The sequence below is a fragment of the Neofelis nebulosa genome, chromosome 5, assembly GCF_028018385.1.
Source record: "Neofelis nebulosa isolate mNeoNeb1 chromosome 5, mNeoNeb1.pri, whole genome shotgun sequence".
Classification (NCBI taxonomy): Eukaryota; Metazoa; Chordata; class Mammalia; order Carnivora; family Felidae; genus Neofelis; species Neofelis nebulosa.
Genome location: NC_080786.1, coordinates 146,329,767 through 146,356,844, shown reverse-complemented (window position 1 = coordinate 146,356,844; position 27,078 = coordinate 146,329,767). Strand labels below are relative to the sequence as shown.

General features: G+C 45.5%; 1 long non-coding RNA gene across 1 annotated transcript in view; it reads right to left on the bottom strand.

Annotated features, from left to right (window-relative positions):
• LOC131512773 (uncharacterized) overlaps nt 1–27,078 on the bottom strand; it is an 86,890-nt gene that overhangs the window by 22,692 nt on the left and 37,120 nt on the right. Inside the window, exons 3-5 of the long non-coding RNA XR_009262303.1 lie at nt 6,383–6,447; nt 5,590–5,671; nt 562–648 (exon numbers count right to left, since the gene is read on the bottom strand). This is a non-coding gene — a long non-coding RNA (uncharacterized LOC131512773). The remainder of the gene's footprint in view (nt 1–561; nt 649–5,589; nt 5,672–6,382; nt 6,448–27,078) is intronic.

Here is a 27,078-nt window from a genome sequence, read left to right as displayed (position 1 = left end):
TCTTTGGCCTGCGGTCAGTTCAAGTGCGGGCACACAGACCTTTTCTCTGTGGCCTCAGCCAACCTCTCACTCGTGAGAATCCACATACCCAGACTCTGGTCCCCTGAGTTACCCATTTTCCTGGGAATACCTGACAAGCTGTCCAAAGGTGTTTTTGAAGTCACCCTCACAGACCGAGGAAAGAAGGTAGCAGCACCACCTCCCCCTCCATGGAGGGATAAAACTCAGTGCACACTGCCTATTTCTCTTCAAAGGAGTCCTCTGTCTAACCTCCAGCCTCTCTCTTGGCCTCTCCAGTGTTTTGTATAGGCTGCAGCTGGTGGTCAGCTGGGGCCTCAAAGCTGGCTTCCCAGTGACCGCCTTTGCAGTCCTGCCTGGGAAACCACATGCCTCACTTTGCAATGTCATTGCTGTTGTATCTATTGACTTGGTGCCTCAGCCAAAAAGAGAGACAAGAGTCCCATTTCAACATCCTGTGCTTCTCTTTTCTTTCAGGAGACTGTGTGCTCCTGGAAGCAGGAACTGTGCCATACACACCTTCACTGCCTTCTCCCCTCTTACCCGTGCTTAGTGGTGACGTGCTGTAGGTACGAGGTGGTATTTTGGAGGAAGACAGAAGTGGCAGTGACCCAGCAGCATGAAGGAGTTCTGAAGAGGAAAAAGCAGTAGAGTTCAGTTCTGGGGCAATGACTCAAAGGAAGACTTTATTATTAATTTTTTGATGTCTTTTAATAGCATTACATCTAACCTTCGTTTCTTTTTTAATATAATTTATTATCAAATTGGCTAACATATAGTGTGTACAGTGTGCTCTTGGTTTTGGAGGTAGATTTCCATGGTTCATCACTTACATACAACACCCAGTGCTCATCCCAACTAGTGCCCTCCTCAATGCCCATCACCAATTCCCCCCCCCACATACACACACCCCTCCACTCCTTTCCACCCTCAGTTTGTTCTCTGTATTCAAAAGTCTCTTATGGTTTGCCTCCCTCTGTTTATAACAATATATATTTTTTTCATTCCCTCTCCCATGGTCTTCTGTTAAGTTTCTCAACTTCCACATATGAGTGAAAACATATGATATCTGTCTTTGTCTCACTGACTTATTTCACTTAGCATAATACCCTCCAGTTATATCCACGTTGTTGCAAATGGCAAGATTTCATTCTTTTTCACTGCCAAGTACTATTCCATTGTATGTATATATACACCACATCTTCTTTATCCAAATATCCTTGATGGACATTTGGCCTCTTTCCATAATTTGGTTATGGTTGATAGTGCTACTATAAACATTGGGGTACATGTGCCCCTATGAATCAGCACTCCTGTATCCCTTGGGTAAATTCCCAGTAATGCTATTGCTGGGTCGTAGGGTAGTTCTCTTTCTAATTTTTTGAGGAACCTCCATACTGTTTTCCAGAGCCTCTGCACCAGTTTGCATTCCCACCAACAGTGCAAGAGGGTTCCCATTTCTCCACATCCTCACCAGCATCTGTTTCTTGAGTTGTTAATTTTAGCCACTTTGACCCGTGTGAGGTGGTATCTCAGTGTGGTTTTAATTTGTATTTCCCTGATGATGAGTGACATTGAGAATCTTTTCACATGTCTGTTGGCCATCTGGATGTCTTCTTTGGAAAAGTGTCTATTCATGTCTTCTGCCCTTTTCTTCACTGGATTATTTGTTTTTTGGGTGTTGAGTTTGGTAAATTCTTTATAGATTTTGGATACTAACCCTTTATTCGATATGTCATCTGCAAAGGTCTTTTCCCATTCCATCAGTTGCCTTTCAGTCTTGTCAATTGTTTCCTTTGCTGTGCAGAAGCTTTTTCTCTTGGTGAGGTCCCAGTAGTTCATTTTTGCTTTTAATTCCCTTGCCTTTGGAGATGTGTCAAGCAAGAAATTGCTGAGGCTGAGGTCAAAGAGGTTCTTGCCTGGTTTCTCCTCTAGGGTTTTGATGGTTTCTGGTCTCGCATTTAGGTCTTTCATTCATTTTGAGTTTATTTTGTGTATGGTGTAAGAAAGTGGTCTAGTTTCTTTTTTTTTTTTTTTAACGTTTTTTATTGATTTTTGAGACAGGGGGAGACAGAGCATGAACAGGGGAGGGTCAGAGAGGGAGACACAGAATCTGAAACAGGCTCCAGGCTCTGAGCTGTCAGCACAGAGCCTGATGTGGGGCTCGAACTCACAGACCACAAGATCATGACCTGAACCAAAGTCGGCCGCTTAACTGACTGAGCCACCCAGGCACCCCCTTTTCTTTTTTTTTTTAACGTTTAAAAGTGGTCCAGTTTCATTCTTCTGCATGTTGCTGTCCAGTTCTCCCAGCACCATTTGTTAAAGAGACTGTCTTTTTTCCATTGGATACTCTTTCCTGCTTTGTCAAAGGTTAGTTGGCCATACATTTGTGAGTCCAATTCTGGGTTCTCTGTTCTATTCCATTGATCTATGTGTCTGTTTTTGTGCCAATACCATACTGTCTTGATGATTACAGCTTTGTGGTAGAGGCTAAAGTCTGGGATTGTGATGCCTCCTGCTTTGGTTTTCTTTGTCAATATTACTCTGGCTATTCGGGATCTTCTGTGGTTCCATACAAATTTTAGGATTGCTTGTTCTAGTCAAAGGGAAGACTTTAGAAATTCCATTTTTAAAAGTTGCTGAAACTTGGAAGCTGTTTTTCAATGAAGTCAGGGACCTCTCTGGTCCAGGTGTTTCTGGCATTGAGTCAAAAACAAGTATATGACATAAGTAATGTGATAAAGCAATAGTCTCGGTAATGCTGAGAACATACAACATAGGCACGATGAGGTTTAATAGGGAGCAAAGGATCACTTTCACTGTACCTGAGTCCCTCCAATGATTTTTCTAGATAACTCTGCTCCCCTAATCAGATCTGTCACCAACCACTTCTTCAGGACATTAGGACATATACTAGTCCCTTTGTTTAGACCTGATGAAGGTGTATGCTCAAGCTCTTGTGCACATAGAGAAGCAGAATTTATTAGCAGGCTTTCAACCATAGCTAAATTATGGAAAGAGCCTAAATTTCCATCAACTGATGAATGGATAAAAAAAATTGTGGTTTATATACACCATGGAATACTACTTGGCAATGAGAAAGAATGAAATATGGCCTTTTGTAGCAACGTAGATGGAACTGGAGAGTATTATGCTGAGTGAAATAAGTCATACAGAGAAAGACAGATACCATATGTTTTCACACTTATGTGGATCCTGAGAAACTTAACAGAAGACCATGGGGGAGGGGAAGGAGGAAAAATTTTTTAAAAGTCAGAGAGGGAGGGAGCCAAACCATAAGAGACTCTTAAAAACTGAGAATAAACTGAGGGTTGATGGGGGGTGGGAGGGAGGGGAGGGTGGGTGATGGGTATTGAGGAGGGCACCTGTTGGGATGAGCACTGGGTGTTGTATAGAAACCAATTTGACAATAAATTTCATGTTAAAAAAAAAGAATTTATTAGCAGGATGAAGAGCTCTCAGATAAGAAATTATTATAAAAAGTGTCACACTTCTACCTCAGCAGCGATCCTGGGTGTGACACTGAGGCTGGATCTCATCACCTTGCAGTCAGGGTATCTGTTATATCCTGAACTCATGGGCTTTCATTTGCACCCGTTTGTGTGTCAAACATCTGTTGACATTAGGTAGGAATTCTGAGTTAAGGGGTACAAACTTCTCCCTTCTAGTAAATTCCTTGACTTAGTTTCAGCCATTAGCCTCCCAATGCCTCCCCAAACTACCAGCTCTTCTCTGTCCCCACCACAGCCCCCAATCAGGTCTTCACCATTACTTAACAAGTGAATTTGTACAAAAGAGCTTTAAAGTAGTTCATCACCTACCAGCCTTTGTTATCCAGCCTACCTTCAGTATGGATGCCTGTGATGGGCTGAATTGTGCCCCCACCTCCCCAGCCCCCGTCCATACTCGTGTGTTAAAGCCCTAACCTCCAGTACCTCAGAATGTAACTATATTTAGAGATGGGGCCTTTTCAAGAGGTTGCAAGCTAAAACGAGGTCATCAGCGTAAGCCCTAATCTGATAGGACTTGTGTCCTCACAAAAAGAGGAAATTTGGACACAGACAGGCACACACCATAGAGGGAAGACCATGTGAAGACACAGGGAAAAGACGGCCATCTACAAATTAAGAAGAGAGGCTTTAGAAGAGACTGAACCTTCCAGCACCTTGATCTTGGACTTCCAGTCTCCAGGACTGTAAGAAAATAAATTTCTGTTGTTTCAGCCATCCAGTCCGTAGTACTTTGTGATGGCAGCCCCAGCACATTAATGCAATGCCCACTAGCTTCCTACACGTAGGTCTGCACATTCTCCTGTTTAAAACTCTGTTCTAGTTCTCAGACTCCCCATTTCCTTTGAGAGCAGGTTCAAAGTCCTTAGCATGGCATATCTGGATCTTCCTCCAAGTCCAACCTGTCTCTCTAATGTCATCTCCTGCTGACCTATCCTAGCCCATGCCATCGTTCATAATCCCATGACACAACAGATCATCCCAAATGTCAGAACACACTGTGCCTCGACCACCTTCCTGACTTGGCACATACTGTCACCTCTGTCTGGGAATCACCCTCTCTGTACTTCCCTAGTTCTTCGAGGGATGCTTGTAATATATACAATCATTGAATTACTATGTTGTACGCCTGAACATCATGTGTTAAGTATACTTCAATAATAAAGATTTTAAAAAATAAACCTGAGGCAAAGAAATAATAATATGATAGACTGTGTAATAGTTTACCTAGTTGCTTATTATTTATTATCTTATTCCTCTAGAATATAATCACCAAAATTCAAGTATTTTTGTCTGACTCATTGAGCGCCATGACCTCGGGGAGTAGAATAGGACTTTGTACTTGGTAGACACTTGATAAACTTTTTGATTGAATGAATGAGGTATGGAAGGAAGGAAGGAAGGAAGGAAGGAAGGAAGGAAGGAAGGAAGGAAGAGAGGAAGGAAGGAGAAGGGAAGGGAAGGGAAGAGAAGAAGAGAAGAGAAGAGAAGAGAAGAGAAGAGAAGAGAAGAGAAGAGAAGAGAAGAGAAGAGAAGAGAAGAGTCGCTCAAATGTCACATAACCCTAATCCGTACACCCCCAAGCAGAGCCGGTCCCTCAACCTCTGTGCACCTTCCAGCACTTTCTCTATTAGTGCACTTAGGTCTTTGGGCTGTGATTGTTTGCGTTGAGTTCCTTGAGACTGAGATGGTGTTTTACTCCATACAACTGTAGCACTTAGTAACTAGTGCTCAATAAACATTTGTTGAATGGCTGATGCTATATACTTATAATTTGTCTTCCCCTCCAAATTCACACACTGAAGTGCTAATTCCCAGTGTGATGGTATTAGGAGATGGGGCCTTTGGGAGGCAATGAGGGTTAGATGTGCTCATGAGGGTGGGACTATGGTCTGATGGGATTAGGGCCCTTATAGGAAGAGATGACAGGCAGCTCTCTTCCTCCCTCCCTCCCTCCTTCCCCTCCTTTTCCCCTCCCCCTCCCCCACTCCATCTCTCTCTCTCTCTCCCTTCCCCTCCTTCCCTTACCCCACCTTACCATGTGAGGACACAGCAAGAAGGTACAAGCCAGAAGAGATCTGTCACTAGTAACCAAATCAGCCAGCTCCCAGCCTCCAGAACTGTGAGAAAAATAAATCGCTGGTGTGTAAGCCACCTAGTCTATAGTATCTTGTTACAGCAGCCTGAGCAGACCTAAACAGCCGGATGGCTGAATAAGTGAAGGAGACACTTTCTCCCGTTTTAAACAAGGACTCTTCCCCAGACCTGGTCATCATCCCCTTAACGTGGTGTCTGTGTGACACCCAATCATGGGCAGACCCCATCTGTCCTGTTCTTCTGACACCCATGAGCTGTCTTCAGGCCCCAGACCTTTTCCAGGTACACATTATCTGTGCTATATTCTCTTTCCACCCACTTTCTCCTTTCAGGGCTCAATAACTGCCTTCGATCTTCGCTAAAAAGTATGAAATTTATTTTTTCCATCCTGGAAACTCCTTGCTCCTTTCTTTTCCCAGGAGCCTGTTTGAGTAAATCCACCTTTCCCAACCATCTTCCTCGCCAGGGCTCTTTGCCAGTATCACCCGGGTCACACTCCGATGATTCTGTCCTGGGGAAGTGGGGCTTTGGTTGGAGGCTCAGCTCCCTCCTGAGCTGCTTTCCTTCGTGCAAACCCAGGACTTGTCAAATTCTTCTCTGGTTATGTAATCGCAATGCAATTTCCACAGGCTTTCTCCTAAAACATTTATAATGTCGTACCTTCAAGCATACATAACTCAAGTAGCTTATATGAGTTTAAACACACATTAAACTGAAATAGAAACATCACCCACCTGAGACGTCGGGCATTCCATTTCGGGGTGAGCCGTTGCTCTCCTCACATGGACACAGAGAAAACCTGTCGTGTCATCAAAGGAAATGCCTGGTGGAGAATGGACGTTTTCTCACCATGTTACTGACATTTCAGTAAGCCTCTCCCAACCCCCCTCCCAGCCTCCACATGAAGGAGTCTGAGAGCTGCAGAAATTGTAGGGCAACAAGCTGAGTGTTTGCTTACTTCCTCTCATGTTAAGGAGCCTAGAGAGGGATGCTGAAGCATGCCAGGGTCATTTATAGTTTAAAAAAAAAAAAAAAAAAGCGAACTTGGATTTGGAGGGAGCAGGGGAGGAGGAAAGCCTTGGAGACACAAATATGCTCTGTAATAGCACTGTTCCCTAGGATAGCCTGCAGCCACATGCAGCTATTTAAATTTAAATCAATTAAAATTAAGTAAAGTTTTAAATGTGGTTCCTTTGTCACGTGAATCACATTTGAGGTGCTCAAGGGCCACCTGTAGTGGCTACTGTACTGGACAGCGTGGATATAGACGATTTCCATCATTGCAGAAAGTTCTTTTGGGTAGCTCTGATGTATATTGTAAGTAAAGGGTTTTTTCTTAAATCTATTCACTTATTTTGAGACGGAGAGAGAGAGAGAGAGAGCACACAAGCACGGGGGAAGAGCAGAGAGACAGGAGAGAGAGAGAATCCCAAGCAGGCTCCTCGCTGTCGGCGCAGAGCCCCATGCAGGGCTCGATCTTGTGAACCATGAGATCTCGACCTGAGCTGAAATCAAGAGTTGGATGCTTAACCGACTGAGCCACCCAGGCGTCCCTGTAAGTAACGTTTACATGGAATCCCAAAATGTGAAGTTCCTACAGCTGAAATGAGTGTGGGGAAAATATGGAGTGAACTTCAGTGACTGCCAGAAACATGATTTCTTTTTCATCACTCATAGGTTCTCTGTCAACACAAGTGAAAGAAAAGAATGAAAGGCAGAGAGAAGAAAGGAAGAGCAGTCAGATGGTTATCGGTACAAAGGCGTCTCACTGCAGATCAAGAGAACCCATCGTTTTTAGAGCAAAAGAAAACCAGTGGCCAGAGGCCAGCTTGTCTGAAGTCTGGTCAGGAGGTGGCACGCACTTTCTTTTCCAACGAAAGTGGCTGCAAATGTCTCTGTGTGATCATGCAGACAAGGGTCATGGGTCATTCAGGTATTTGATGTGGCAATTTAAAAGACTTAATATGAAAGAGGAGTATGATGTCACCTTTAAACAGCTCCTAACCCCTATTCACACAGCACTCCCTTTTCTTAAGGCCATGTCGGATGACTGAGTTGTGCAATAACTTACGTGGGCGCCGTTGCTGGGGGGAAAACACACTCATGTGCCAGGGAACTGACGGCACTTGCCTAAGCCCGTCAGAAAGAAAGCCAAAGAGTCTAATCCCAAGGAATCCTTGGCATTCGGATTTCGGGGCTCATGACAGCAAATGGACACTCATGTTCTTGGCTTCTCTGCTTCCCAGTCTGTCTCTCTGGGTTTTTAAACCGTTGATCTGTTTAGTAAGAGTTCACCTCTTCCTCCACGGTCATGTAGGAAGTGGCCAGTGTATTCCATCTACCACGTAGATTTTTCAAGACCTCTTAACAGCCATCCTGTGGGAATAGCCTCGACTTCTGGGCTTTACAAAACGTCTGAAGTCAATCAGCTTTGCTGACTCCTCACTCCATCCACCCTGTGTGGCAGGCTGGCTGAGGGGTGGGTTCCTCCAAATAAATCTGGAAGCTGGAGGGCTCACATGAAGGATTCATATCTACTGCTTAGCAACGATGGCCTGGCAAACTGCTCCCAGTAGATGGGCAGATTGGCCCGGTGTCTGAGGCTGGTTATGGTTTGCGGTGAAATCCTCCTGTGATTCCCTCTGCCGTGAACTCCGACCGGGCGAGGGACGATGACAGGACGAGAGCCCAGCCTGGGTTCTGCATCAGTTGACTTCCCCCTCCCACGTCCCCGGCACTGTCACTCACCCTCTCACCAGAAGGAGGAACAGGGAGATGTCTCGGCACCCACATCCAGGGGTTGGCAAGCCTGTTCACCAGCTGGGGCCCAGAGCATAACCACCAACTCTCCAGGATCCCTCAAGAAGGCTGTGTGCATACCCCTGTGTGCGCATACACACACGTGGACATACACACGCACACACCACATATACACACAACCTACACACACACATACACACTCACACACACAACATACACCATTCCCACACATGCGCACAGATACACCCATACACAGGTACACCCACTCACACACATACACACACACACACACACACACACACACACATACACCCACTCGCCCTACACATGTACCACATGCAACATACACACTCTCATACATACATATATGTACGTACATATATGTATGTACATATATGTACACACATGCTTTTGAGAGCTCAGCCCTCACCAGAGCCCTTTGACCTGGACCCTCAGGCAGTTGGCCTGAGCTCAGGGTGGAGAGGGGGCTGTCCTTCAGTGCTTTCAGCTGCATTGCCACATTAGCAGCTCTCTCATTAAAAGATACGTGACCTCGGGGGCGCCTGGGTGGCTCAGTTAAGCGCCTGACTCTTGATTTCAGCTCAGGTCATGATCTCACGGTTTGTGGGTTCGAGCCCCGCATCCAGCTCTGTGCTGATAGCACAGAGCCTGCTGGGGATTCACTCTCTCTCTCTCTCTCTCTCTCTCTCTCTCTCTCTCCCTCCCTCCCTCCCCCTTCCCCTGCTTGCACACTCTCTCTCAAAATAAATAAACATTTTTTAAAAGCTATGATGTCTATTGATATAGCATCTGGCCTGTGATGTCACAGGGATGGTTGATACAAGGTTATGATACATCTGGGAAGGAGATCTGTAAACACGCCAGCAACCAGAGAGGAGGCGGGACGAAGAATGCAAAGCCCCTAATAGGAGGTCGATGGCCTACTTCAGAAACTGGCCCCCCAGGCTGACCACCGGGGCCCGGAACCGGTTTGAAGCCCATTCCCACGGGTGGCGTCAGACACCGTAGCCTCTACTGTTCCCGCGAGACGCCCAGCTTGCCCTGAAACCTGCAGGCATCCGGCTACCTCAAAGGAATGGGGAAGAAATAAGGGATGATGGGACCGCTGAATTGTGGTGTTTTTAAGGTGGTGCTGACCGACTAATAACATCTGGGTTTCGGGGCGGGCTGCACACGCTCGAAGCTGCTGCAGACACGAGCTAATTATCCTGAACTCAGAGGTAGGTGCACACAGGCCCTGTCAGCAGCTGAGCCTGCAAAACCACTTACTCCGTCTCGCTTCTTGCAGCAACGTGCCAAGCAATCGCTAAGCGCACGCTCTGTCTAAAATACCCGGATTGAAACTACCAGCGCTGGGGACCGCGGAGGCCACCCGTGTATTAGCATTCTCTCTCTCCCCGCCCAGCTCTGGGTCGCTGTACATTCTTCTAGATTCCAGCACCACTCAGCTTCTCTTCCTCCTCTGCAATGCCTTCCCCACCGTGCTTGCCAGCAAAGCCATCCTTCTCTATAGTGACCAACTCTCCCGGTTGGCTCCAGACTGTCTCCATTTTGGCGCTGAAACTCCCACTTCTGAGGACACCTCCTAATCCTGGGCAGATGGGGACCATAGGTCATCCTGAGTCTCTCGCAGCCCTACAGGATCGGTAGCATGTGATTCTGCTATTAATGAGACTGTATACTGTCTAGCAACATAACCTACTGACACAGGCGGAGTTTGTCCCAAGATCATAAACTGCCGGAGTCAAGGAGCTTTTATTAATCTCCTTGGTGTGCCTAAGAATTGCAAGTTGACTTCCATTTATTTTAATGCCAGGTCTCTGCTTTGACACAGTTCAAAATGAGACCTCTATAAAGGTTTTGTCCTCTGAAGACAGGATGGAGCTTTCCCATGAAATGGTGTCTTGAGTCCTGATCTTCAAGGTTGAAGGTCCAGACCAAAAGGGAGCTAGGGGTTTTGCCCTGATCAGCGGGAGAGCCCTCGTGGCCAGCCTTTCTCAGCCAGTCCCTAGAAGTTTTATTTAAATACAGACTCCGAGGGCTCATTCCCAGAACTTTGGATTCAGGACTGCAGTTCCCCTGGTGGTTTTTGATTCCACCGGTCCTTGAAAAACAGAGCAGAAACTCTTTAACCCAGGTGGGACTAGCTGTTGGTTGCCAATCGCAAAAGGCCATGTACAGGGGCACCCGGGTGGCTCAGATGACAGCAACTGACTCTTGACTTTGGCTCAGGTCATGATCTCTTGGTTGTGTGATGGAGCCCCGCATCAGGCTCAATGCTGACAGCATGGAGCCTGCTTGGGATTCTCTCTCTCTGCCCCTTGCACACATGGGCATGCACTCTGTCTCTCTCTCTAAAATAAATTTTAAAAACTTAAGGAAAAAAAGACCACTTACAGTGCAAATCCATATTAAAAATGGAAAAGATGCATACTTGCCTTAACCACTTCAGTTTAACTTAAAATATGTAAAGTAAGGAATCTTCACCTATTTTCTGGTAAATGCCCAAAGCCTTTCTTGGGTATGGGTTTGCTGATTGGATGGCTTCATTATTTTTCTTCTGTAAGTCACATCCATATATTTCTAATTTTGACTTCTTTAAAATAGAACAAGAATTTAAAAATACTTGTGAAGTGTTCTGAGTGTGGCCTCCTTCCAGATCCTTGAATGTTTTTTCAAATCTTTTTACAGTTGTCGCAACCATACCAAATTAAGCAAAACTTTTGAGCAACTCACATTTGTTGAGTCTCGTGGAAGCAGGCAACTCAGAGACACACTCTGTAAGGTAGGTTATATCCTTTTGCGTAGAACATAAGTTGGGGGGGGGGGGCGCCTGGGCGGCTCAATCTGTTAAGCGTCTGACTCTATTTCAGCTCTGGTCATGATCTCACAGTTTCATGAGTTCGAGCCCCACATCGGGCTCTGCGCTGACAGTGCAGAGCCCGTTTGAGATTGTCCCTCTCTCTCTGCCCCTCCTCTGCTCACACTCTCTCTTTCTCAAAAAATAAAAAAATTAAAAAATAAAGAAAAAAAAAGCATACATTACATGAGAAAAAGAAATCTTTGTTACTTTGTTCACCAGCTGATTCCGAGCATGAAGAACAGAGCCTGGCACATTGTAGGTGTTCGATTTGTTTCTAAAAAGATGGTTCCCATCATATTTAATTAAATTAATTATTTACTGTAATAGTACAACCAGCATAAAAATGTTTAAGTGCTAACACAATGGACTCAGTAAGCACAGCAGATAAATCAGCAGGTGGGTGAGAGAGTGGTCAACTAACTACGAGCATACAACATGCCATGGGCATTGATTAGTGTGTGTTTTGGAGGTGATGGGGAGTGACCATTAAACTGGGGAGTCCATTACGCGAACATTTGTAATGAGACTCTTCACTCTCCTGGTAAGTAAGAGAAGAAGGCTCGGTCAACTGAGGGCTGAGAGAGTCAAAGGAAGGAGTCATTTTTGGTTGTCAAGAAACTCTTCTCCCTCCAAAAAAATCATACGACATCTTTCAACCTGTTCTAAATAACTAGGGGCTGCTGTGGTTCCCAACTGGGAGTAGACATCTTACCATCATTTTAAGAGCAAACTATCAACCTGCTTCTTAATGTTCTTTATTCATGCCCTTCTTTGCCATGAAGGCATTTGAATAAAATCACTTGAGACCACATCTAGAATGGTGTCACAGAGTCAGACTGCCTTGTGCAGATCCTGGTGTTATGTCAGCAATGTGAAACTTTGGACAAGTTCTTTACCTTCTCTCTGCCTTAGCGATGACTCCATAGGGTTATTGTAGAAACTCAGTGAGGTAACACGTGAAGCACTTAAAACTCAACACGTTGTTACCATGTTTTATCTGTGCTTCTTTACCAGGACTTAGTGAGTGTCAAAAACAAATAAGCAAACAAACAGAAAAAAATTGGTTGATTGAAGTTCTGTTCCTACCACAGAAGAATTAGTGTTCAGGGCCCTGATCCGTTGCACGTGATTAACTTTTGCTTCTTCAGACCACATCGATTTCTGGGGACAATCAAGACTTATATAAGGCAAGAGGCAAGTAGAGAATAGTGGAGTTTCAGATAGATTTGGAAAGGCTGCAGTAGAGTCAAGGAGCGATATGCGGCTGTCTCATTGTCCGATAGGCTCTCTCTCTCTCTCTCTGACCCCCACTCCCTAGAAATGTGGTATTACATTCATTGAATGAAAACTTACCTTGCCATTAAAACTGATTGCATTAAAAAATTGTATTGATAATGGTAAATGATTTCAATATTAATTTAAGATTTAAAGGCAATCAAAGGCATTCATGTATTAAGGAGAAACCATTGGCTAATAAAACAGATGATATCCTCGACCTCATGAAATACATGTTCTTGTAGGATGGCATAAGGTAAAGTGTTATATGATTCTTGGCCTGTGGGCTTTGGCTAATGTTTGGATGGCTAGTCATGAACTTGGAAGGAACAAGCTTGGATAATTAGTAAGAAGGAGGTTACTAATCGAGGAGGTATGTGGATGGCCTTCTAGGAAAGTGCCCTAAGTGCATACTCGCCAAAAGACTCTCTCTTGCAGTGGCAAAGGTGCTGAATAAACCAATGGACAAAATACCCATCCCTGTTGCTATCGGTCAACCTCCTCCCCAGCCACCCCTGTCAGTGACTGTTCAATGAGTTCATGAGCAAAGTGGCCATGGAGGTGGGAAGGGAGCCTATTGATGAACTTAAAGACAAGGCTAGTCTGGCTGCTTCCAGTGCTGAGACCCAACTGACAACAAGTATGAGCCATCCTTTATCTCCTAATACTGTCTTTCCTGGAGGGACCAGCCTGCCCCCTGAGGACAGATTGCCTTATGTGACCCCCTTCTATCATGGGGCATCAGCATTTGTCCTCACTGATATAAACATTCTTTCTGGATTTGAACTTGCCTTCTGTTACCTGCCATTCTTTGGTCAGCATTGCCATCCACCGTACGTATTGCTTCTGTCCAAGGAACACGCATTACAGAAAAGAAATAAGGGGCACCTGGGTGGCTCAGTCGGTTGAGCGTCCGACTTCAGCTCAGGTCACGATCTCGCGGTCTGCAAGTTCGAGCCCCGCGTCCGGCTCTGGACTGATGGCTCAGAGCCTGGAGCCTGCTTCCGATTCTGTGTCTCCCTCTCTCTCTGCCCCTCCCCCGTTCATGCTGTGTCTCTCTCTGTCTCAAAAATAAATAAATGTTAAAAAAAATTTTTTTTAAAAAAGAAATAAGACAATGGGCTGCTGCATGTGTATTTCACTGATCTTACATTATACATTTTCACTCAGAAATAAATTTGCAAACACACACACACACACACAAACCAAAAAAAAAAAAAAAAAAGTGATGTTGGTTGGGATTGATTTCTCCTGACTCTCAAGGGAAAATAGAGCTTCTGCTACAAACTGAAAGCAACCTGAAGGTAGATGAACCCATGGATCCCTGGGCTATCTCCTGAAACCGCTGTGTCTAATGGTACAAATCAATCAAGGGCTAAAGAAACCCTCTTCAGGCATGACCACCAAGATCTCAGAAGTCTTGAGAACGAAGGTGTGTGTCATGCCCTCAGGTGCAGAACCCTGACCAGGTGAGGTGCTAGCTGACTTCAGAAGAAATCTGGTGCTAGAGGAGGGAAGACAGATATACCAACTTGACCACATACAGAAATGAGCAGCACTATTTGCTTCCCACTAAAAGATATATGTTGGTATTTTAACTAATTTTCTTCTCCTTTTGTCCCACTATTTCACATAGGGTGGTGGTGGTTACTGATGCGGCTTTGGGGTGTTGGTGGGGGTTCAGTGATGACAGCCAAGAAAGAGTTCTTGAAGATGTCTTTGGTGCAAAAAAGGTGATTTTATAAAAGCACGGGGACAGGACCCATGGGCAGAAAGAGCTGCACGGGGCTTGTGCCAAGCGACTGCTTATATATTGTGGAGTTGGGGGAGGTAAAGTCAAGAGAAAGTTTCTTAAAGGGATTTCCATTTACTAAAGAGGATTTACAGATTACTGGAGGCCTAGCTATTGTCAAGCTAAGGTTGTTTTTCCCTCTAGCAAAACATTACATTAAGATCATAGGGAGTTCCTGGGGCCCTGGGTGGCTCAGTCCATCGAGCATCTGACTTTGGCTCAGGTCATGATCTCGCGATTCACGAGTTAGAGCCCCACATCGGGCTCTGTGCTGACAGCTCAGAGCCTGGAACCTTCTTCAGATTCTGTGTCTCTCTCTCTGTGTGGTCCTCCCCAAGTAGTACTCTGTCTCTGTCTCTGTCTCTGTCTCTCTCCCTAAAATCAATTTTTAAAAAAATTTAATAAAATAATATTTTTAAAAGATAGTAGTGAGTTCCTTGAGATTAGGCTATTGAGAAGACATTTGTAAACTGATGGAGACCATCAGTTTAACTGTTTGTTTTCTGTCCTTTCCTTTGTTCTTGGGCAGCCAGAAGTGCCTGAGGAATATCACACATATCCCACCTGGGGGTGAGGGGGGCTGTGCTAGCTTGTGCTTGGCCCTCAGTTTGCCTTATGGTCCCTCATCAGTTACCCTTACAAATTTTCCCAGAGGTTACAAAATATCAAGATCATTATGAAATAGATGAGAAATGGTCAAGACCCAGAGATCCTGAAACTCCAAGCCTTCAAGGAAGGAAAAACATATTTTCATTCAATGGTATGAATGATGGTTGTCATGTTAAAAAAATTTTTTTTTAATGTTTATTTTTGACAGAGAGAGAGAGAGAGAGAGAGAGAGAGAGACAGAGCACGAGTTGGGGAAGGGCAGAGAGAGAGGGAGACACAGAATCTGAAGCAGGCTCCAGGCTCTGAACTGTCAGCACAGAGCCCAAGGCGGGACTCAAAGTCACAGAGCGCGAGATCATGACCTGAGCCGAAGTCAGACGCTCAACCGACTGAGCCACCCAGATGACCCGATGGCTGTTATGTTAAATGCAAAGGGTAAGTACAGGAATAAGAGTATTTGTTGATATTAGGCTGCCAGCGGTGTGCACTAAAGGACAACTGTCCATCTTTCTGTCTGTCCAGCCTCTCACCCACACTCCGAGTCCCCAGGGATGCAAAGACAACCACCCTTGACAGAGGCCGGAAATGGCAGATATCTTCCTCCCCAGCCTCCTCGGACCTAGATATCTTTGATCAGACACATCCACCTGGACTTCAAATGAGGAATAAGTGCTGCCATGAAGCCAGAACGGCAGCAAATTCTCTATGCGTGTGTCGCCCGGGGAAGGAAGATTGAGGTGGGGACAGCAGCAGCAGTGGAAATGCCAGGAGAGTGGTGACTGAAGGCCCTGAGGTCTTGGGTCAGCAATGGAGGCCACGCATCCGGGCGGGCTGTGGCATCACATTCCCTCCTGTGTGGTGTCGTTTTAGGCATTTCCCCCTTGCTCTCTGGCTCCAAGCCTGGTTCCTCAGCCCTTCAGAAGTTTCCATGAGATAGACACCTGCCATACTTGCAGCACATTCCTTTCCTACTTAAATCAACCAGTCATTTTATCTTGCATGCAACTAAGAATACTGACTGATTCAGCACGAGTGAGACTGGTAATTAAAAACTCATTCTATAACCTGACCCACGTCTCAGCCCCGACTCCCATGACCTGATGGCCTGGAATTAATCATTCTCCCTTCTTTCTGTCTTCACATTTCACAGCAACCTGTCTCGATCCTGACCCTTGCCTCTGAAACCCACCTTTACCTAATCCTTCTAGGGATTCCTCCAACTCCAGGGCACCAAGGCACCTGGAAGAACAGGACTTTTAGACTCTGACAACTTGGGTAAAAATAGAGATTGTACTCGGTTTGAACAAAGTCTTGCTGCCATGCTTCTAAGTTTCCGCCAAATGTCTCCCCTTTCGGGAGGAGCCTCGTGTTTCTTTGCATCTGATGTTTTTGTTCTTGTTTTCATTCTTTTTTCCCCCATTATCTAACGGCCTACAGTTTTTGCCACTGAAAGGTGATTAGCCACCCTCCTACCACCAACGCTGGCACCCAAACACTTCCCATTACAGCTACCGCAGGGCCCTCGACACTGGCACTGTCCTCCCTCGGTGGTTCTACATTTCCAGGCCCCCAAAAGGTAGCCTCAGTCTTTCTGACTAGTCCACAGTTTATTTGAGGGACACCAGCTAGTACTACCTCAAACACATCTCTTGCTGCACCTGAACAGGAACCCCAGGACCAGCTAGGCAACCTCACTCAGGCCATGTTCCCTACCTTCCTGAAACACCCAACTGCCCCCTGACTGCAGCCAAGGTGGTCAGGCTTAACCTCTCTGATTCACTCAGTTAGGTATTCTGAGGCTCAACCATGAGTCCCAGGGATCTCCTTCCCGTCTCTCCAAGGAGCCTTGGGGTCCTCGTGCAAACAGGATTTCTGGTAACCTTCTGGAACCCCAGTGTCAGGAAGGCAGACAGGTGAGCCTAGATTATGCCTCTCCCATGCAGTAAGACCATCAGTATGGTCAGTAGGGAGCCCGCTTGTCCTGTTGGAAGCACCTGGGACTGTTCTGGTTTTTGCACTGACAGCCCAGCATCCCAGGAAAATCTTAGTCTCAGGAAAACCAGGGCCACTGCTGGTCACCCTAGCAATCCTCCAAAGTGAAATAAAGAATGTTCTACAAGCTGAGGTCGACCACAGGGTACGGCAAAATGAATTGACGCCCTTAATGTTGGCACGAAGTAGTTTTCTTTCTTTGTATCCACACACGGGGCATCTTTTCAGACTTGCCCAAATGCTAAGGTAATTATGTTCCCTCTTTGTGAGAGCTTGAAAATATTCACAGAAGTCCTGGAGCCTGCTTTCTTCCAGCCGACTGACTACTTAGTGGAGCATTCCTTGCTTAGCTGCTGCAATCTTCCCCCTTTTCATCATTTTAGCTGATCTCTTCTGAACCTCTGCCAATTTTTCTGCCTCTTCTTCATACCATGGCACTCGGATTGAATGCCAGGCACATTTATGTAGGCTTTCACCTCCTCGGCTCATTATGTGCCCCAGGCAGCAAATGCAGCAAAACCACGGAAGCATCTTATCCAATGACTTTGGAGAAGTCATTCCACCAGCCAGCTGGCTCTCCATTTCCTCATGATAAAAATGGACAGGTCATCACAAAAGTCCTTTCCATCATTGTTATTTATGGAAAGATCAATATTGCTTCAGGATAATGCCTCGCCCAGTGGCTCTCCATGGGGGTGGGGCTGAATCCGAATCACCTGCTGCCCTTTCATAATGTACACCTGCTTCTCCAGCTGGCCACCTGCTGACCCTCCAGGGTATGCGGACACTTGGAGCAAGGGGAAAGAGGCGTTTTCTGCTTTATGAAAGCTCTTCTAGTGACTATGACAGGCAGAAAAATGTTCCCCTTCTAATCCCTGGAGCCCGTCAATATGTTAGGTTATAGAGAAAAGAGGAATTGAGGTTGTATTTAGAATTAAGATTGCTAATCAGCTGACCTTAAGATAAATGATACTGGATTATCAGGTGAATAATACAATGTAATCACAGGGATTCTTAAAAGTGGAAGGGGAGCAGGGGCCTGGGTGGCTCAGTCGGTTAAGCGGCTGACCTCAAATCAGGTCATGATCTCGTGGTTTGTGAGTTCCGGCCCGGCCCCGTGTTGGGCTCTGTGCTGACAGCTCAGAGCCTGGAGCCTGCTTCCGATTCTGTGTCTCCCTCTCTCTCTGCCCCTCCCCTGCCTGCACGCTCTTCTCTCTCTCTCTCTCTCTCTCTCTCTCTCTCTCTCCCTCAAAAAGAAATAAACCTTAAAAACTTTTTAAAAAGCGTAAGGGGGTAGCAGAAGAGTAGGTCAGAGTATTTCACGTGAGGACTCCACGGGCAGCCTCGAGAAACTGGAAAAGGCAAGGAACAGAATCTCCCCTGGAGCCTCCAGAAGGAATACAGCCCTGTTGACCCCATGATTTTAACCCAACGAGACCCATTTTGAACCTCTGACCTCCAAAAATGTGATAATGTGCATTGTTTCAAGCCACTAGACGTGTGGAATTTTGCTACACCTGCAACAGGAAACAAATACAGTGACCTCTGGGGCTAATGTGGAACACGTACACTTGCTCTCGCATGCAAACACACTCTGTCACACACATCCTCACATCCTCGTGTGGCCACACTCCCACACGTATCCCCACTCACCCGCGCTCTCTCACACGCACACTCGTGGATGCTCCCAGACGCTCACACACACTGACACGCATCGTCACACAGTCACGTACACACAAGCACACTCACTGCCCAGATGCGCACACTCCCCCCAAACACACACTCGGTGCACTCACACGCGTTCACATACACTAACCCACACTGTCTCACGTGTTCACATACTCACATGCACACTCATCCCCCAAACACACACTCGCGTGCTCTCTCACATACACTCACTCAGACCTACACACATAGTCACACGTCTTTAAGAACTAATCCACTCAACCGCCCTGGGTTTTAAGGAATAACATCTATGGACTTTTCAGTGTTCCCCAGGGAAAACTTTAACCCACTTCTAACCGTACCAAGAAATGATTCACAACAAAACGAGCTATGGAATGTGAGGGGGGGTTCTGACAACCCCAACTTCAGCCAAGCTCACCCACAGCCTCCCCAGCCGCAGTCCTGGGGTGACGCCACGTGGTCCTGGCCTCTCCGATGGGAGAATGTCTCCTCCCCAGGCCTTGCCAACCTCCCTCCCACTGGACATAGAGAACTCAGACCATGAGGATAACCCAGCCATAAAACCACTCTCCATGTTCGTCTCCTTTGAATCAGTGCTTCTCTCCTCCCCCAAGACACATTAGGGATGCTCTTCCTGATACCAAGACCTGCCTTCGTTTTCTTGGCCTAAAACTCCTCTCAGCACTGAGGGTACAGTCTTGTACTCCAGGTGGTGGCACTCGTTCGGGTCAGTGGTGGCTGATCTGATGGGAAAAGTACTGGGCAGGCAGTCAAGAGGCTCAGGGGCAAGTCTTGGCTTATCCTGTTATTTTGTGGTCACTTAATTACAAAATATGTCACTCTCCACAAAGTAAGTTAGGCTGCTGGCCTCGAAACCCCACATGAAATGCTCCCTCACCATTGGTGTGTTTTCATTCATAGGGAATGTTCCGTGTCCCCCAGAAATGAAAAGCTCCTTCAAGACATGAGTTGAGCCTCTATTTATTTTTAATTCACCTCCACACCTAGTAAAATGTGCCATGCCCTGTGGGCGTCCAGTAAATGTGGATTCGCTGGCCTCAAATGAAGAAAGCATGATTCAGTTCAAAAAACCCTTCAGGTCGTGAACCACCGGGGAAGGGAAATTACTACACAGGCCTGCGTTCGGGTCTTCTGCCTATCACCAGTGACCTTTGGGGAATCTGGGTCTAAATTCATAAAATAACTTCTGGCATGCTATAAGATGATTCTTGGCATCATCTTATCTTCATGCTGTAATTATAGGTTTTTTAAGTTTATTTATTTTGGGAGAGAGAGAGAGAGAAAGCACGCACACATGCATTGGGGAGGAGCAGAGAGAGGGAGAGAGAGAGAGAGAGAGAGAGAGAGAATCTGAAGCAGGTGCCACATGTCAGCACAGATCCTGACGTGGGGCTCGAACCCACAAACCTTAAGATCATAACCTGAGCCGAAGCTGTATGCTTAACCGACCGAGCCACTTAGGCGCCCCTGTAATTACCTTGATACCTTGACCTTGGACTTCTAGCCTCTAGGACTGTGAGAAGATAAATGTCTATTGCTTGAGCTGTCCAGTCCGTGCTACATTTTTATGGCAGCTGTTGCAAACTCATACAGCAAGTATATAGACTCATTTGGTCTATTCTAGATGCTTGTGGAAAGCACATTTATTTCGGAATTACATACTTAATGCACAATTGTTGTAAAAAATTTTTTTTGAAAACAGAAAGGAAAAAACTTGATGAAATTAAAATTTCCCCTTCCTTCACCGCGATACATATCCTTCCCAAACTTTTTCCTAACAAAAATATATGCATATAAATAGATTAAAGTTTTGAATTACATAATACACTTACAGTCTATGATCAGCTTTTTTACTAAATATATGTCAGTTTTGTTCTTCCATTTTAATAAATACAAATTTAATTAAAAAAATTTTTTTACACTTACTTATTTTTTGAGACACATAGAGAGACAGAGCACAAGTTGGGGAGGGGCAGAGAGAGAAGGAGACACAGAATCCGAAGCAGGCTCCAGGCTCCGAGCTGTCAGCACAGAGCCCGATGCGGGGCTTGAACTCACGAGCTGTGAGATCATGACCTGAGCTGAAGTCGGATGCTTAACCTACTGAGCCACCCAGGTGCCCCAATACAAATTTAATTTGAATGGCTAACTAGTTCTCCATTATGTACATGTATAAAACTTACTTCATTGGTCCTCTGTTGTTGAACGGCTAGACTTTTTTCTGGTTTTTACTTTCATCTGATAAACAAGGCACACTTGTTCATCCATCTTTGCCCATTTACCCAGTAACTTCCTTACGGTAAGTAACTAGGAGTTTGCTGTATTGAAAATGAATGCACTTTAAGGGGTACTTGGGTGGCTCAGTGGGTTAAGCATCCGACTCTTTTTTTTTTTTAATTTATTTTTTTAATGTTTATTTTTGAGAGAGAGAGAGACAGAGACAGAGCGTGAGCAGGGGAGGGACAGAGGGAGACAGAGACACAGAATCTGAAGCAGGCTCCAGGCTCTGAGCTGTCAGCACAGAACCCAACACGGGGCTTGAACTCACAGACTGTGAGATCATGACCTGAGCTGAAGTCGGATGCTCAACCCACTGAGCCACCAAGGTGCCCCAAGCATCTGACTCTTGATTTTGGCTCAGGTCATGATCTCAAGGTCGTGAGATCTGGCCTCGCAGCGGCCCTGTAATGGGCTAGAGCCTGCTTAAGATTCTCTCTCTCCCTCTCTCAAAAAAAAAAAAAAAATGGAGTTTAAATACCTTTTTTTTTTTTTTTTTTTTTCAACGTTTTTTATTTATTTTTGGGACAGAGAGAGACAGAGCATGAACGGGGGAGGGGCAGAGAGAGAGGGAGACACAGAATTGGAAACAGGCTCCAGGCTCCGAGCCATCAGCCCAGAGCCTGACGCGGGGCTCGAACTCACGGACCGCGAGATCGTGACCTGGCTGAAGTCGGACGCTTAACCGACTGCGCCACCCAGGCGCCCCTAAATACCTTTTTTAAGGGACTCATTTTGTTCTCCACCACATCCCTCATACCTCAAACAAGGCACAACACAAAATACACGCCAATTGATATTTGTTGAATTAATCAATATTGCCAGATGAGATAGATGTACTCATGACATGTGATTTCTAAATCTATTTTTAGATGCCATAAGATTAAAAATGATTTGAAGAGGGGTGTCTGGGTAGCTCAGTCGGTTAAGCATCAGACTCTTGATTTCAGCTCAGGTCGCGCTTTCACAGTTCGTGAGTTTGAGCCCCGCATCAGGCTCCGCGTTGACAGCATGGAGCCTGCTTGGATTCTCTCTCTCCCTCTCTCTCTGCCCCTCCCCTGTGCTCTCTCTCTCTCTCTCTCTCTCTCAAGATAAATAAATAAACTTTTTAAAAAAGTGATTTGAAGACCTAAAATCTCGGTTAGCCTGATAATGGTAAAAATGAGGGCCCACTGATGGGTGCATGTGCGTCACCTACCTGGCACCTGAACCAGAGCAATGCCTCTTCCAGGTGACATTGTTCTCAAAAATCTGTGCTTTGGGCAATGTGTGCACTTGCAAAGAGTGGAAGTGGGTCAGACTGAGTCAGTTGCCACTGTTAGATAAAAAACTAAACACTGAACACATACACTCGCACCTACACAGCGTACCTCAGCTCAACTTTTTACAAACAGACCACGGCATGCTTCTGTCTCGGGCCATTCAGACTGCTGTAACAAAATACCATGAACAGGGTGGCTTGTAAACAGCAGAAATTTCTTTCTCACAGTTCTGGAGGCTGGAAGTCCAAGATGAAAACGCAAGCCAATTTGGTGTCTGCTTAGTAGACGCCTGTCTTTTTGTTATAGCCTCACATGGCTGAAAGAGGGAGAGAGCTCTCTTTCATAAGGGCACGGACCCCATTCATCCGGGCTCCATGCTTGTGACCTCATCACCTCCCAAAGGCCCCACATCCTCATGTCACCACATGGGAGTCAGGTCTCAGCGTATGAATTTGGGGAGAATACAAACATTCAGTCTATGGCAGCCCCCAGCGTCCCTCTTCAACAGAGATAAGAAAAGCAATCCTTTGTCTATAGCAGTGGACTCCCTTTATAGCAAATACTTGAATCATCTATTTTACTGTTCTGAAATGAAATCCAGCGAAAGCAGGGCCACCCCACATCTGTGTAAATACTCATGCTCAAGTACAATAGAAGGCATCGGTAGGTATGCAGGCACTTGCCTTCCCTGTAAAACTCTGAGAACAGGACCATTACCACTGCAGGCTGAAACAGGTGGGCTGCACCAGCAACTCAAATCCCATGAGGACTGTTGCCATTAGCAACGTTCTCACAAAACAGGATACAACGTTATGTCAATGCATATGGTTATTACCCAACTGGGTTCATTGTATAAAAACAGGGGCACCCGGGTGACTCAGTTGGTTACGCATCTGACTCTTGGTTTTTGGCTCAGTTCATGATCACATTGTTCTTGAGTTCAAGTCTGCTTCGGGATCCGCATTGACAGCATGAAGCCTGCTTGGATTCTCTGTCTGCCTCTCTCTCTCTCTCCCTCTCCAGCTCTCTCAAAATAAATAAACATTTTTAGAAGATGCATGAAAACAATAAAATATAGAGCAGAATTCAACTCTAGGATTATTACATCACCATCGACAAATTTTTCACTTCCATGAAATCCTAACAAGACATTCAAAAAGTTAATGCAGGCTGGGGGACAATTCTTCCTTGTGGAAGTAAATTCCACACACTGTAGGATGGCTACCAATCCAGGCCCCGCCCTTCTTGGGACACTTGGAGCGTCCCCATTTATTGTGAGTACGAAAACTGTCCCACAAAGATTTAGAGAAACTGGAACGCTTGGGCACTACTGGTGGGAATGTAGAACAGTGCAGCCGTTATGGAAAGCCTGAGGCGATTCCTTAAAAAAAGTAAACACAGAATTCCCCTATTTCCGGCAACTCTAATTCTGAGTATATACCCAAAAGAATTGCAAGGAGAGTCTCAAACAGATCCTTGTACAACCTTGTTTATAGCAGCATCATTAATAATAATGAAAAAGCAGAAACCATCCAAGTGTCCACCAACAGATGAAGGGAAAAACAAAATATGGCACATCCATACGATGGAGTATTATTCAGGCTTAACAAAGAAGGAAATTCTGCTACATGCCGCAGCATGGATGAACTTTAAAGAGATCGTGCTGAGGGAAATAAGCCATTCACAAAATGGCAACGACTGCATGATTCCATTTATATGAGCTAGCCAAAGTAGTCAAATTCGTTGAAACGTACAGCAGAACATGATTACCAAGGGCTGTGAATGTAGACTGGGGAGTTAGTGTTTAATGGACATAGAGGTTCAGTGTGAAATGATGAAAGAGTTCTGAGAAAAGTTCAACAATGAGAATGCCACTGAAATATCCACTTAAAAATGGTGAAAGTAGTACATTGTATGTTGTGTATATTTTAACACACACACACACACACACACACACACATACACACACACACAAACCTGGAGAGGTTGATAACAGAAAAAAATAAACAACACCAAGAAAACGTGCTTCACAGATTTCCAAAACACTCCAGTGGAACTGCCCGATTAAGTGTCACTGCATAAATATGTTTCTTAAAATAGAAAGCCCCAACCCTGTACTTAGAATTGGGGAGTGATGGAAGAAGTGTGAAATAGAACATCTCAGGGATGCCACATTGGTTTTGTCTCAAGTGCCATTGACTGCAGGAAGGACAATTCATCAGCGGCACCTTCCACAGGCGAAAGATAACGGAAGGACGGTCCACGGGCAACACATGTGCAGCCCTAGAAATGTAAACCTTATTCTAGACGCCTTTCGCCTGGGACTGAAGCCTAAAATCAAAATAGCGTTTTAGCAGTAAAAAAAAAAAAACAAAAAAACAAAAAACAAAAACACCTGCAACTGATATACCAAGTTCTATTTTCCCACATTTCACAAAACGTTTTGGATTTTAGAGCAAAGAGGAAAACATTGGGTTCAAATATTCAAAGACATATGTACTTCCCTGAACAAGAGAAACTCACTGTGACAAAGAAATAGGAAAAAATAGAACTACTTAGGAGATACTTAACGCATGGTTTAAGGAGCAGTCTGGAGGAATTTACACCCAGGCAGCTCCCAAATTCAAGAATTAAATACAATTCTTACATTTATTAACTTTGGCCACATTTTCCTTCCATAGTCTGCCCCCTGGTGACATTAAAAGCAGCAACCTCATCTGAGATTGAATTTGCTGAGGGAAAATGAGAGAAGCTTCAGGTTGCTGCCCTGAGATCTTCCGACAATGGAGGAAAAACAAGAATGCTGTGGCCGATATTGATGATGATGATGGTGGTGGGGGTGGTGGCAGTAATATCTAATACGTATGTAGTATTTCTCTATACCTGGCTCTACCGGAAATGCTTTATATGCATTTATTAATTTCATCCTCAGAATAATTCAAGGGGCAGTTACCTTTATGATCGCCATTTAAATGTGAGGAAACTGAAGAACAGAGAGGTTATGTCACTTGTCCAAAGTCACACAGCCAAGAGAGAAATCGAGAGGCTGCTGACACCCTGTTCAAAAGTATTGATTAAATAAAGTTTCCCAAATAGGAACAAGAGTTCTATTTAGGGGCGCTTGGGTGGCTCAGTCGGTTGGCTGTCCGACTTCAGCTCAGGTCGTGATCTCGCGGTCCGAGAGTTTGAGCCCCACGTCGGGCTCTGTGCTGACAGCTCGGAGCCTGGAGCCTGCATCGGATTCTGTGTCTCCCTCTCTCTCTGCCCCTCCCCACCTCATGCTCTGCCTCTGTCTCTCTCAAAAATAAAGAAACATTAAAAAAAAATTTTTTTTTACGAGTTCTGTTTAGAGTTTCATTAAAGTTCTCTCTCAGAGGAAAATATAACCTGGTAAGTGGAGGCTATCGGTCATTCACACATGTGAGTCAAACATTACTCAAAATACTTGGGAGTTTTCCTCAAAGCTGGGAAGAGAGGGGTGGCATTGGAGAAGAGGTTTGGGGGAAAGGGGTGCTGTAGTTGGGGAGGCTTGTCTCCAGCAGCCAGAAGGTAGAAACGCTTGAGTCAGGAATAGGATGTCTGAAGGTCAGGGGGTTGCAGGCTTGAGGCTCATCTGCCTGTGAATCTTCCAAGACACCGTCAGTGGTATATATGGCTGTGGTTAATTTTTCTCAGACCATCTTGGATTCACTCCTTACATGCTGGTTCCAGCACTTCCCAATGACCATGTATTGGTTAAAGTTGTCACTGGGGATCATTACCATGTTCAGTTGCCTAGTAATTCAGTTTCAGTTGCCTAGTAATTGTAGCAGCCTCCCCAGAAAACCAAATCATGCGTTTAGGAACAGGCTTAGAGGATTTATGTTTTCACATCCTGAGTTTTAACAAAAGAAAGAGGAGGCAGGGTTGGGAGGAGAGAGGAGCCGACGCAGGGAGACTGGCCCTAACTTTACCTATCATGACTTCCTCGACATTTGGCATAGCTTAGATGCTCAATAAATGTTTGCTGCTAAATAACTAAAGGGATGAATACATGAACGATCCCAGGGCTATTGCTAAAGAAGGAAGTCTATTCAACATTGGTGACATCACTGTCAGTTCCCTAAGTAAGTCGTTTGTAGTCATATTTTGCACGGATTTCCCCCCAGATTCTGAAGTCACTGCATCTCTGAGTAGGGTGGAAATACTAAGGGGCTGTGGATGATACCTCCATTACAAAACAACATATGCTTTTGCTCTGATACGGTTAATAGAATGATGTCAGTAGGTGGGATTTGTATAGAAATGCTTTATTAAGGATGTACTGTTTTGTAGGTAATACCAAGCTAGTGGTGAGTATTTCACAGAGTTGAGGTAGGGTGGGCGAAAAAGAGTGATTGGCTCACTACTTTTGATTGGAGGATCGGGGAGGACTTCCTGGAGAAGACGGCATTTAAGCTGATGCATCGAAGGAGCCAGCCCTGAGAAGATAAGAAGCCCGCGTGTGCAGTATCCACAGCACAGAAGGAAGGCAGAGGCATGGGGTGTGGGAAGGAGGAGTCTGCAGCCACAGGAAGGGTGCGACCAGGTGGGGCTTAAAAAGCCAGGGAAGGGTCTTGGCTTTTGTGTTAAGTTTAGTGGAGAAGCCTGCAGGGAAAGTAGGGGATTAAGCAAGGGAGAGGCACGATGTGATTTGTTTTAAAGAACACTGGCTGTGTTTGAGGAATCCATTGAAAAGGACAAGACAGGGAGCAGGGGGACCATGAAGGAGGCTCCTGGAAGAAAGAAGCCCAGGCCAACGAGCCTGGTGGCTCCTACTAGACTCGAAGCAGAGAGGGTGGAGGGAGAAGGCTGGAGTCGCAGAAGGAGAGTAGGCAGGACCTTCTCTGGATC